A 14,096-nucleotide genomic window follows, 5' to 3' on the forward strand; every position below is an offset into this window, starting at 1 on the left:
TTATGTTAAGGATACAGCGTACAGCTTTGAAATCTTGAGAAAACAGGAAAAAATGAGTTGTCTTTTTTTGTGACTAATGAAAATATGTCCAGAAAGGGTTTCTAATTGTGATACCCCAGATGTTTGGGATGTATGAACATGTCACACCCAGAAATCTTTTTAACTTTCAGTTACTTTTCTCCTCTGGATTTACATGAAATAAAACATTGTTTAAGGCCAGCTTTCTCAACTGGAACATGTTCGGGTCAGAAGTCTATTTAGAAATGAGGAAAAAATATCTCTTCCCTTCCCAAAAATGGGAGGAAGCACCCGTGCTGCATAATCTTTTTGCTTCACCCAAAGTGCATCTGCACACTGGGTTTTGTTAGTTGTGATAGTTGCCATGAGCTGTGTATTTGTCGATATTTACTTACATTGACCTTGTAATTTCACTATAAACAGAAATTTGCGGGTGCCAGAAGAATCAGGGATCATATAGGCAGTGTCACCTAGTGCTTTCATTCCACGTAAACTTACTCTCACTCCAAGTGCAGAGGGTACTAAAATGATTAGCTTAGGCTAGTGCCTCACTTTTATTTGTGTAAAGTTGAATGAGGGCAATCCCCCATGCTATGATTTTACAAGAATCAAGCACATGTTATTGCCCAATCTGCAATGTGGCCAGCTCTCCATTCTTCATAGCCCCTTAAAAATGCACGGGTCAAAAGCTCTTCCTTGGTCTGTGATTTTCTGTATGTTTTTGTTTCCTGTTAGTTGCTGAAATGAGCAAAAAATTACTGACAACAGAAAATCAAATTCTGGCGCTCCAGGTTTTATGGCATGAGGGGAGGGTGAGTTACCAGTCCTCTTCCAGGAGTCCTGGTGAATGTTAGAAGGGGTCTGTTTTTATTGGCCTACTTGTGGCAAGGCATGAGTGTAAAAGCAGCTGAAATCTTGCTTATAAGTACAAACCTCTTCTCATGGATGCCGAGGAAAGACAGACTATTTTGGGAGGGATACTATGGCTTGTAGCCATTTCTTATCAACATTCGTGCTCGGTTGTCTGTACAGCACCCTGTCTGCGTGCATTTGGATAATGCTGTTTCTTTAAAAATAAGGGTAGAGCTTGAAATAGGAACTCTCTAGCTAGTGTGTTTGCTGAACAAACACTGAAAGGCAGCAGGGAGGTAAATCATTGTTGCATGCTGAAGGGAAGCGTGGCATTACTTATGAATGACTGCATGCATGGCTGCCTGACTCAATGAATGAATCACCCAGAATAAGGCTCTGCAGCTCGAACGAGCACAGAAACTGCTCTGATTTTCATTTGCAAAGCTTAATCATAAATATTGTATATTCTACAAGGCAAGGAAGGAAGCACAGCCAGACCTGGTTAATGTGTTTTATTTCCAGGGCTGGGTACGCTGGATCGCTGCGGTGCTCACCCCCTGAGATCACCTGTGGGCATACGGTCCTTTCGGTTCCAGCAGCACAAACATTTCAAGCCAGGCTGGGCTTCACTGACCTGACGGGTTGCATCACACACACATTCATTAAAAGTAACAGTGCCATCGGGAAAAATTATACTATGAACTATCTCTTGTACTCCAGACTTGGAAAACCCAGGGATATTTTCTAATAACTTAAATATTTCCATGCTGGCTTCCATTATTAAATAAAACTAGGCAGAGGTAACAGGCCAACATTTATGAGGTATTTATAGCGTGGCAAATGCCTCATGTCAGACTATCTAAAACGTCGCCAATATTGACAGTTTCAGCTGATGTACCACATTTTTGAGCTTTGGAAGATTTTGTAGGAAACAGATTTGAAATGATGAAATATTGCCTGCACGGAGGGACAGAGTCTGTGCTATGACTAGTTTAACTCCATAAGTGAAAGTTCCATGTGGTAGAATCAAATTGTTCACAAATTTATTTTGATTTTGAAAAAGAATGACCAGAACAGCTCCATATTTTGAACTCTTTAGCCTCTGCTTGAAACAAATACAGTTTTGCTACTTTTTGTAACTAGCAAAGTTTACTGTACCATGATGACCAGAAGTCACTCTATTTCTCCAGTAAAAATAAACCTTCATTAATAACAAGTGATCCTGGAAATCCATTCAAATGCTTTTAACATTTTAAGTGCTCCAAAATCTTTCAGGACTTTGAGTCCAATTTCAAGCTTTATGACTACAAATTGATCTGTACTGATGAGCTATGATGTACAGACAAAAGGTGACATTTTATTTCAAGATACCACTTAAAAACCCCAAACATAAAGAGCAACTTTTTAAAAAAAGACTGCAAAAGCATCTCTGCTGGGTAAGCCAGATGATTTTTAACTAACGGACACTGTGGTTCTTTAGGCTTTGAGCCTAGGCAGATTTAGATATAATACAGCTGTGTTTTGTGAATGTCACACACAAAATGTATCCTGAAATTAAATGATAGGACAGAGTGGAGCATATAACATAAATTGCAGAAAAGACATCATGCAGATGGTGGCAAACAACTCTAGAGTAAAATTTTAAGGCTAATATCAAAAGTTACATTTACAGAAACAACCCAGCTAACATGAAGCGAGATTTCTGCTTGTTTTTTTCAAAAAAGTGTTTAAGATGGAAGTGGGCTGCTCCAAATGAAGTGAACAGAGGCTTAAGGTGAGGTGAAAAAAAATGTATGGGTAGCAAGAAAAGCGGGCAGTTAGGATTTGTATCCTATTGTGCAAATACTCAACCTGCTCTGAATAAACTGCCATTGAAGAGCTTTGTAGCAGGATCAGCAGCAGCTCATACACAGCTGTACATATCAAGCCCAGGGACATTTAAATGTATGTGGACAAGCTTTGCAGGAGATCACTGCTGGGACTGTGAGCAGTGTTGTCATGCACCAGTGATGCTCAGATGGACACCAACTTGGTCACAGCCTTGCAGATATTTGCAAAAAAAATCTCCAGTGCTACTGGGAACATGCCCCAGGCAGGTCAGAGGGAGCATTCACGGCAAAGAAGTCCCTTTCCTTTAGCGTCAACTCTGCTATAACTGACCCTGGCTACCACCAGCAGAGCTGCTTTCTGTCGACCAGCTCGGGCCTGTGCTCCAGAGGTGAGATACTCACACACCAGGATACCATATTCTTCACAATCCTGGTTACGTGTGGGACAGAGAGGTCAGTAGCGAAAACCACAGATGCTCACCACATGATTTGCTATGGCCACAGCCACGACCGTGGCTCCTCACTGCTCCTCTGGGCACACAGCTGTTAACATCTGGCATGGATTTTGAGTATCTCGATGGTAATGCAGATTGGCATTTCCCAGGACACGACATCTAACGTTTGCTTCTTGTAGTTAGGCGGGACTGCTCTTGCAGAACATGGGGGCTGCAAGCCACATGCTGCTGATTTCAGAGACCAAAAGGACGGGGAAGCGCTCACAGATGGGAGGTGACGGTGGCTTCCCCACATGCCTTTGAGGATGCGTTGCATTTCATACACTGGGCTCGGTAGCTCTTGCTAATTAGTTTCTCCTGCAGATGGCGAATCATGGTGCCAACAGCACCGGTACAGTGTCACTGCCACTCACGCCGCGCAGCCCCACCACCGGGACCACGGTGCAACGATTCAAGACTCCAGACGCTGTTTACGAGCTGTAGAGATCCCCGTTACTTCTGTGTGCTCTCTTCTTCTCCGTTAGCTCTAGACCTAGAAATCTCACCCTATTCCAACCCTCCCTACTGCAGATGACTGTCCCACCAGGCGCACCCTCCACCTCCCTCTAGGCACGAGGCTAGAGGTCCGCGCAGGATTTCCAAATCCCCTCTAGCTCAGGAACACAGACCTGCCATAAATGATCTGTGGAAGCGCAGACATAAAAAGGAATGCCTTACCCAGACGCGGTATCTCGTGTAGGTGCCTGAAGATACCTTTGTAAAGGGGTACCGCCACGCCTGAACCCCTCCTCCTTGCAAACCCGCAGGCACTGCTGCAACCGGCCGGTTGCCCTTGCAAAACCTCCCGTTGGGGCGAAGACGGACCCACCAGCAGCTCCTGCTTCCAACACTTCGCTGCCTGGGCTTCCCGGCTTTGGGGACTCCGCCGAACCGTGTCTCCTCTGATGGGGAGATGCGATTCCTCCTTCTGTTTGCTGGGCACCCTGGCGTCTGCCGGAGCGGGGTGCTGGTGCCCTCCCCCTCTTGCTGAGCTGGGGAGGAAGAGAGCCAAGGTAGGGAACTGAGATTAACTACCCTGAAATGCATCAGAAAGATTTGTTATGATAATTTAACCTGCAGCGTTACTCAGATCTCAAGCTACTCTCGCTCTCCTCTTCCTCCCCACGGTGAGAAACCCTTACAAAATGCAAATAAAAGATGCAGATCTGGAGCCCGTACACCTCCAGGTTTCTGCTTGCCTGTTAAGGTCTGGGATTTAGGTTTGATCCAGTTCAAAAGCTGGGGGAGCACTGGGAAATGCAGGTCTGCACCAGGAGGCACACCTTCCCTTCTTTCCCCTCCGAACCAGCGCAGCAGAGCAAAAGGCAGCTTCTGCACAGATGCTCCCAATTGTAAGTGCAGAGATGTTTTTGGCCTCGGCTATTTTAGAAACCAAGTTTCCAGGTCAGGTCTTGAATGGATTTTGAATGTACATTCTTGCATTTGCTGTCTTTCCCCCCAGTTTTCTCTGGCAGATCATACAGTGCAATACTGAATGCCTAAAATAACAACACAGGAATCAGTTTTTATACTTTCCTTTCTGTTTCATTCCTTCAATTCAACTTCTTGGATCTGTTTTACTGTGGTTGTACCTAAGCAGAGAGTCCTTTCAGTGAGGAAGTCAGTTCTTTTAAAAAATATTCACTTTTAAATAACTGAGCAGGGTGAGTCATGTAGCAGGAAAAAGTTAGGAATCACAAACACTGACTCCAGGAATACATTGCTTCTATTAGTAGCAATTTCTTTATGACCTTAAGACTTCCGTAGCAGCATAAATATTTTAAATGGTTGAAGCGATTCGAATAATCTTAGTTAGCTCAGGCATTAAAAATGCAGCAGTGAAGGAAGGGAAGCTTGCTGACAGCATTCAGGCTTAGAATTATAGTGGCAGTCATGACCGTGTCACTGCCTGGTCGTAACTTTCCAGATGGATTTACAACGCAGCAGTCGCCTGGTAGCCAAAATGCAGAGAACTGAAGTTGGGACCTCCAGAACCAAAATCATAAGCCACGGTTTGAATTGTAGTGCTGTAAATACTCGGAGTAAATCTTGCCTCTGTGGGCTAAGCCCTTCATGCAGGGGATGGCAGTAGCATGCAGATATTCCTCAAAGAACGAGTTGCAATAATGTTATAAATCATGCAGATTTAATGTTTATTATGGTGGTAGCTACTGTTTGGTAAGCACTCCAAGTCAAAATAAGGGTAGAGAAATTTGGCCTACGTCTGTAATGCTAAATAAAATAGGGCTGCTCTGGTGGAGTTCCTGGGGGGGGGCAAATAATTGCGAAATAATTTCAAAGAAAAATAATTGCAAAGCAAAATAATTGCTTTGTTTGGGGGCTTTTTCAGTTGAAAAACAAATAATGTGGGGACTAGCCTGCAGGCTATCAGAGTGGTGTTTTCATAACGTGAAACTGGAGCTATATGTTGCATGTGTGCGTAGGAGACAGAAAGAGTTGAGACTTTCATGTACCAAACTTTAAAATCCAAAAATAAACATGGCCCTGCTGAAGATCATGCAAGCTTTCTTCCCGATTGCTTTGCTTTCTGGTTTGTTATATTTCTTGTCTATCTTATTTGAATTCGATGCTTTGAGGGTAAGAGCACCTGGCAGCTGTGGTTATTATTGCGAACTGAGTAGCAAACAGTGCTAAGGGTGATGAGTTTGTCTGCAGGTTGTGCGTGGACAAGACACTTCAGATCTAGATCTAATGTGGATCTGCTACATGAGCTAGACCTTGCTGGTCTAGCTAGTCTTATGTCTTGGCCCAAGCACTGGCCTGGACGTGGTCCCTCGGAGGAAGGTGAAAACACGTTTTAAAGAACACGTATGCCACGTCTTCGTGACGTGTATGCCATGACTTCATGAGAAATGTCATTTCTTAACTGTCGTGGTGATTGTTCACGGTCCTTGGACCCATATCATGTTCAATATTTGCTGAATGAAACTCATTCATTTAAGCACTATGAGTACGGTATTCCACAAACATCTTCTTGCACAAGCAATATTGGCAGATCAGAAAACACTTTCGTTAAAGAAAAGTACATTTTACTCTACCCATGCTAGTGTGTTTCTTTCTGATCTTTTCTTGTCCCACAGAGAAAAGACGCCTGAGCAATGAAGAAGGTGCTGTAGCTCACTCACACTGCAGGCTGACTCCAATGTTATTACTTTCTTATTTACTCTAGTTTTCTAAATATTTAGAAGATTATTTTAGTAATTTATCCATCCTTTGCTTCAAGCTATTGCTATGTAAACTTCTGCTAGGGTCACCTTGAAACATTTTACTTTCAACAGGAAGAACCCCCATTGTCTTTACTGTGTCTCATATCTTAGTTTAATTAAATCTAATTGTCTTTTATTTTGGCTAATGTTACCATATTTCCAATGTAAGAACATTACTGCCTAGATTATTTCAGTTATATTCCAGTCAATGTCACTGCTAGACTCAGGGCTGCCCAGAATAGAGGCTAAGACATAAGCTGTTCCTTTTTTTGTTTCACACACAGTGTGATCTGAACTTTATGTAGGACTGTTCACATGAATAAATAGTTGGCAAGGTGAATCAGGGTTGAAAAATCTGGCCCTAAAGCTTAACCAAGAGACATATCAGATCAGCTCTCTAAAGATAAATGAACAATGTTATCATTTTATTAAGACAAATACTACTTTGGTCTATAGAATAAACAAGCTCCCTCGCAGTCCTGTCATGTGATATTCATGCTGGAATTCACTTGAACAAGAGTGCATTCATTTCATAATAAATAACTGGTGGTTATACAACACCTCTGACCACAAAGCCTTCTAAAGGCTGTGTTGTGTTCCTTCCACAGTTACAAAAAAAAAAAAATCAGAAAAAAGTGAGGCCTAAGTTTAATAGTGTGAGTGAACTGCAAACAGATGACAGATATTTCACAAGCAAAAGGCCAGCTTTATCAGAGAAGTTATTTTTTGCCCATTATTTGCTTGAAGCAAACATACACACTCACTACAATGACAGGGAAACTGAGTCACAGCACATTAAGTGACCAACAGTCATGGAAACTGTTGTTGGAGCTGGCTTCAAAACTCAGGAGCTCCTGTCCTCCAGTTCTTTGTTCACAAACTTCCTTTCCTGGGTAGACTGCATGAAAACAAACAATAGTTTTAATCAACAATTTTTTTTTTTTTTTTTCCTGCCAGGGAGGAAAAAAAAAGGGGAGGAATGCATTTATCAGGCTTTGAAAATGCTGAAATTCACTTCAGCATTTTGAAAAGGGCTTAGATCTCAGGGAACTCTTGACCTGAATCTGTTTCTAGGAATCTGCAGAACAAGTTTGTTCTTCTGGTTATTAAATTTATTGCTTGGATGGCTGTAAGCATATTCATGGAAAACATAAGTAAATCATGAAAGTCTTATGGTAGTTACCATGAATAGTCACTCATCTGAAACTTCATCTGGGAAGTATGTTCATCACTCATTACTTCAACATTGCCGTTGCACAACCAGATAATACAAACAAAACCATATAGCCTAAATGACACGTTGCTTACCACTAATAGAAGGCAGTGAATAATGCTGAAGTGCTCTCGTGGCAGCCTATCTGCAGAGCAGGATGTCTCCATTTAAATCATGCGGTAAACCCCCAGAATTGCAGACAGACAGGGAGTGTTCCTGAATGACTGGCAAACAGGAAAAAAACAACTAATAGTCATTGAGGGAGTGATTTGTGATACGTTATGTGGTATCACTTGCTCTTTCAACTGCCTGTTTTTTCTAGATGTGAGCAAACTTAGCCCACATTCCTCATAAAATAATTACATTTTTGAACCATGTAAGTCATCAGGCTAATACAGGTCTAACAGCTCCATAGCAGTCTATGGGTATGGTTGGCTCAAACAGAATTTTAAGAGAGTTTGGATTTAGCATGTTTGAAGCTGAATCTTGCAAGGTGCATTTAAAGTTCTCTGGAAAGCCATAGACACCATTAAAATCTGTATATGTCTAGGCTGTGTTCTATATATGCGTACTTACAAAGGTTAGCGCTTGGATGATAACGCATTCAGCTCACTAACACTAAGCTCAGTATGAATTCCCTATACAGGTGGCTTTTTCGTATATCTGCTCAGGCTTATCTTACCTCAGCCATGCTTGCCACCACTTTAGTCCTCTCACCGTCATTTACACCACTGCAAAGTATGATTGAAATATCATCTCATCATATCCTACCAGTTCTGTATATTATCTCTGCTCCAAAAATGAGGGCTCATAGGCCTAATCTCAGTGATGTGTTCTGCATGTAAAGCATGCATGGGTCTTTAGGAACTTGAAGTGCAGAGGCATTTACAATCCTAGCAGATTCAGTCTGTGCCTTAACATATCTAATCCAAAATTCTACCTTCTAATTGAAGAGATTTCTAAAAATGCGTTTTCCTTTTTCTGGAGCCAGTATTTGACAACCGTCTATTTTTTGCCTTTGTCAACAGTATAATTCCCATATTGGTTTGCAAATCTATAGCAGCAGTATTTCCGGAGAAAAAAATACACTGCTTTATTTCACACTATTTAAAACCAAAGGGAGCTGTGATAGTGCTAGCGCTGGTGGTTATTTCAGGCATATCTGCAGAGGCAAACTGCTCAGCTGAACATGTACATTCCTTTCTACAACACAGATTTTTGCTGTAATGCTCCAAGACTGGTTCCTTCCTCTCTTTACCTCCTCATCTGCACCTTTGGTACTTCCTTGTCCCTTAAACAATTAGCGGGAAGAGGTTTCTCCTTAACTGGATCTTTTTGTACAAGTCCCTATAACTGATAGTTTCCTATAAGAAGGTCCTAGAAATGGACCTTCCTCAGAACACACTGCTCTCACTGGGATTCATGATATTTTGGAGCCAGTTTTAACATAGTGGCCGCATAAGACCCAGTCACCCCAGTAAGTGGAACTGGTCACTGGTGAGCTTGTCTCCTGAACTAACCCTGCTCTGCCAGACTGTCACTGCTCCAGTGTCCACCCCAGGAAAAAATCAGACTGTTTGATTTCACTTTTAGCTCTGGAGACTTTCTGCATCTTAAGTCTCATTAAACCAGCCTCACTTTTTCTTTTCTAAAAATGGAGCTTGTTCTGTATGCTTAAGGCTTGATCCAGTGCTTTTTAGTTGATGGAAAACTTGTCACTGCAGCTGCCTTTGATTTATTCTCTATTTCCCTTCAACTCCTGTACTATTGGAGCTGGTCAATTTTAGCCTTTTTTTTTGTTTTTATGCCAGTCACCTCACCCATAACGAATCTTCATCCCTCCTATTGGAAAAAAGGCCAGCCTAGATCCTTGACTAGCCATTCAAAATCGATACCAAATTTTACCCTACAAGCCTTACATGGAGCATGTGGACTTTGGGACATTGAGTTTGGGGGAGGAGGTGTGACAAACAGTGCTTAAAACCAGGTGGGTTTGTGTTTCAGGGAGGCACAGGCTGTTATTCACCTGGAGGAGAAAGGGAAAGCAACAGAGAAGGAGAGGAAATTTGGCCCATATGGGACGGTAAGGGGAAGTGGGAGAACTGAAGTAAATGTAATCAGTAGCATTGTATGGCAGTTCATAACCTGAATCCAAGAAACACAGCAAGCATTCAGTTACTTCATTTGGCTGAGAGTCAGTGAAAGGGATGTTACTTAGAGTTTTGGAGAATTTGGCAACAGAACAACTACATGTGAATGATGTTGCAAGGGAGGATGTAGTACTGAGACAAAGATTTCATACAGATAATATTTGGCTCCAGACTTGCAAGGTTTGGATATCTCCAATATAAACACCAAGACACTAACAGGAAAGTTCAAACACACCCAATGAATTTTTATTACCTTCTAAACATTGAGAAAAACTGTCTACCCAGCTATGCTGCTCATCTGCCTCTAGGTACATGAGAAGTTGGAGACCAAAATCTGAATTTTCTCCTTTTGAAAAATTCCAACTTAAAGTACTTCTTCTCTGAAAAGCTAGTATTCATGCTCTTTTCTCCAGTTTCCAGTCTGCAGCGCTGTAGACTTGTTGCCCGCTGACCCTGGTTTCCCACTGAGCCATGACCTAGCTGGCACGAGTGGACACGTGCCCTCGCCGGGGCCCCGTCCTTTTAGTGAAATCAGTCTGCTGCAGTATTAACCTCCAGAAGCTGGGATTTTGGTGGTAGAGTCCCCAAGGCACCTCATGCCTTCTACCTCCTCGATAAAGCACAGGGCGTATGCCAAACTAATATACCCGATCTGTGAAGCTGTAATGACGCCACTGCATTCATCTTACTGTTCAAGGAAAATATGGTCAGGCTCCAACTCCGCTTTGGATAAGTCAATTTTCTCACACCTCAATTCCCCAGCTGGAAAATGAGGCCTGGTCTCTTCCTCTTACACATTGACAGCTCTCTCAATTTGTGTTATAAATGCTTGATTTTTATATGCTGCCAGCAGACGACATGGTGGTGTCCTGCTCCACGCAAGTGAGGGCAGTGGGAACCTCCTCAAAAGCAAAAAGTAAGCATCACTAATAATGTAGATCACATTTTCAAAGCAAAACACCATAATAACCACAGCAAAGACGTAAACACGTTCGCAGAGTCTACCAAAACCAAGTATTATATGTTTGGGTTTTTGCAAGCCGATGAAAGCAGGGGATAAAAAAAACCCATATACCAGTAAGAAATCTTGAAACTTAGGTATTGACAAAGTATTTTCAGCAGCTGTCTGTAATGATCCTGATGTGTTCAGTTATGGTAAATGTGGTGGAGGTGTCATATGTGTCAGACCAGCAATGACATCATGGTGAGATATGATACAGTGGCTGCCGCTGTTGCCGCAGGCTCTTCTTGTCTGAGCCTTACTTTGCCTCCAACAACTCCTACTCTTTTTCCTTCAACCTCCCACAGGTGGAGAAAGAAGAGGGGAATAACTTCTTAAAGTGTTCTGTAAATGATGATTGCCTCTTGTTAGAGAGGGGAGACTTGAAAAAGACAACTAGGACATAATGTTATCCACGTTCTGCAAGCTAAAAAAAGAGTAAAAATGTCAGAATAGTCTAAAGAATAGTTTGCAAAACAGAAAGATATGATGCAGAAAAATCCATTACGAGTACCAGCACTCCATTCCTATACAGTCACATGGCAGGTACACTTTTTGCTCTTACACGAGCAGGCACCCCCTAGCAGTGCCATACTTTCTTGGGTAATTTATTAATGGTATTCTAAATTACACGCTGGCATTTTTGGAGATGTTTTGTTCATGGTTCCCTGTGTGCCGGGTGAGGTGAAAGCAGGTGTAGGACAGAGAGATTGGCCACATGGGGCGGGTGCTCTGAAGTCTGCTTTCATTTAGGAACAAAAGACAGGCTGAAGTCAGGAGGGAGGAAATATATATTGCAGCTGTGCCAAATACCTAATGCATAACATTAACACTGGCAAAAGAGGAAAGGAAATTTAAATGTGGGGAGGGGAGGCATCTCTAGGGAAAAGGCACATTAAAAAGAATAAGAGGAACCCAAGACAAGTCTGTTCTTGATTTGAAGGCCCATAGCAGAGCAGCCTGCTGAGAGGAACTGAAAAGAGTCTCTTTTGTAACAACGGGGGCTTTGAGTGTTGCACAACCAGCTGAGAAGCGTCCTGGGACATCCACGAGACTTCTGTGGATAAATATAGAGAGGGAGGAGGTGGCTGTTGAGCACTGTCTCACGGCTTGCAGACAGAACACGACGGTAGCTTTTGGTGCTCAGGCTACTAACCCGGTGAAAATAACGGTATTTTCTGGAGTCTGGGAACTGATGCTATGACAGCGCTGGGGCAGGGGACTAAGTCTCTCCTGGGTTTTACCCTGGCAACATCTGCTCTTCCTCCCATTGCTTCACAGGCCTGGGAAGCAGAAGGGACTTGGGGTGGGATCTGGAGGTACAATTCCTGTGTAGGGATCTTGCTTGCTCTGGGAACTTCTGTCTGCTGTGAAGACAGAAGCAAAACTTTCCCTCATTTCACTGGGCACATTTATTTTAGTCCAAACATTATCCTGTTCCCATGAGCTTTATCCTCTTGTTTTACTCCCGTAAGTTATTTGCATTAGGAAAAATAAAATAAAATAGGAAAGAAGAAAAGCCAGCAAATCTGAAATGAAAAATCCATGTCCATATATACACACACACATAATTTCCTCTTTCTTTGTAACAAAATGGCTGCCCAAGTTTTCAGAAGCCTGATACAGCACAAATTTGACTGAAGACCTACTTTCAACATAAGCTGAGCAGCAACGGCTTAACACCGAGTAGAACAGGAGCTACAATCACATAACGCTTCTGAAAGTCAGGCCCAGAACCCACAAAGTACTGTAAAATCCCCCCTTACTTTCAGGAAAATAAAAACAGTGACTATCAGGCTTTGGTCTTTTCCAGAGTTTTCCTCTGCCTGAGTAGCAGTCAAGACGTGGGAAAAGTAAAAAATGCACCATTGCAGAGTTCAAAATATTTGCTTTTGCGAGTTGTTATATGAAGGCATCTGTCTGACCTTAGCAATGAATTGTAATTGCTTTGTCCCTTAGTGGCTGGATGTCTTGAATGAGGGTAGTAATATTAATAGTACTGGTCGTAATTGGACCTCCTCCTTCAGCTTAGGGGATAGAATTACAAGGCCAAGTTCTGCCCTCATTTAATTTCATAAAGCCTGACGGAAGACGTTGAGTGGTACTGTGGTGTAACTGGGAAATTAGTGTCACTGGTGGCACGCAGTACTGATTCCACAGATCGTCATCTAAGACCGGCTTATTCTGCTATACTTCGTAGGCTACAAACACGTTGCAAGGATTCCTGCTAGGGGTTACCTCCTGCATTCCCAAGGGGTTTCCAAGCATCACAGCCCGGGAAGAATTTTGAGATGACTTTATTGAATGATTGTCCTAATTGTTCCAGTGGAGATACGTGGGTTGCTGTCTGTGCAGGGAGCTGGCATTACAGCCCCTTACAATTAGGGCTATCTTGATGGGGAAGTACTGGTTTTCTATCCTAAGGCTTAAGAAGGTGCATCTGTTATTCTCAGCAGATAAAAACTGTATACAAGCTAACACTTGTATACTCACTAGATCTCATAACTGGTGCAAATGAATATTTTACTGTGGATTTACTGGAATACTGTAACTTGAGACTTGGGACGGGTGGCGGCAAGTTATTTATGCCGGTTCGTGACAACGAGGAATTGTTGATGTCAGTGGGAGCAGAGCAAAATTCAGAAATCGTGAAAGTTGTTGGGCAGAGCACAACCCTGGAGTGTTCAGCCCACAAAGCTCATTGATTAGATTTGGTTCATATAGAAACAGAACAAATTACTGCATGATGATACTTTCTATTTTGAGAAGAAAAGATGGCTCTATAACCTTTCAGGCTATGTCTAATTGGCCTCAGGGCTGATTCCTGTCCTGAGACGAAGTCACATGGACTGGCTCATGTCCTGCCCCTTCTATAGCAGATTTGTCTTGAAGAAAACTAGCTGCAGAGGGCAAACAATAAGACAGTGTGGACAGTCAGAGCTCCAGTGTTCAAGCTTCCTCCCTGGCTCTCTGTTACTTAGCTCTCAAGACTTATCCTCAAAGTCCATGGCAGACCTCTTTTCTGCGATTCTCTGAAAGTGATCATTTGTTACAATGAGCTGCTGAAAGAAACTGGACGAGTTCCTGGAGTAAATCTCTTTCAATGAATATGTGGTAAGGTAGGGTCAAGCATTTTGTTATTAAGGGAACTCCACTGAGAGAAAAAAAAATCCCAACTTTTGGTTAACAAGATTTTAAGCTCTTGCAGCTCCTCTATTCTGCTGGCTCAGTCCAAGCCCATGTCACCTATGAATGAACATTTTAAGATCGTCCATGTGCAGTAGTGCTGTTCTCTTTAGTATGGACTCGTGCC

This window comes from Haliaeetus albicilla, chromosome 28, assembly GCF_947461875.1.
Source record: "Haliaeetus albicilla chromosome 28, bHalAlb1.1, whole genome shotgun sequence".
NCBI classification, from domain to species: domain Eukaryota; kingdom Metazoa; phylum Chordata; class Aves; order Accipitriformes; family Accipitridae; genus Haliaeetus; species Haliaeetus albicilla.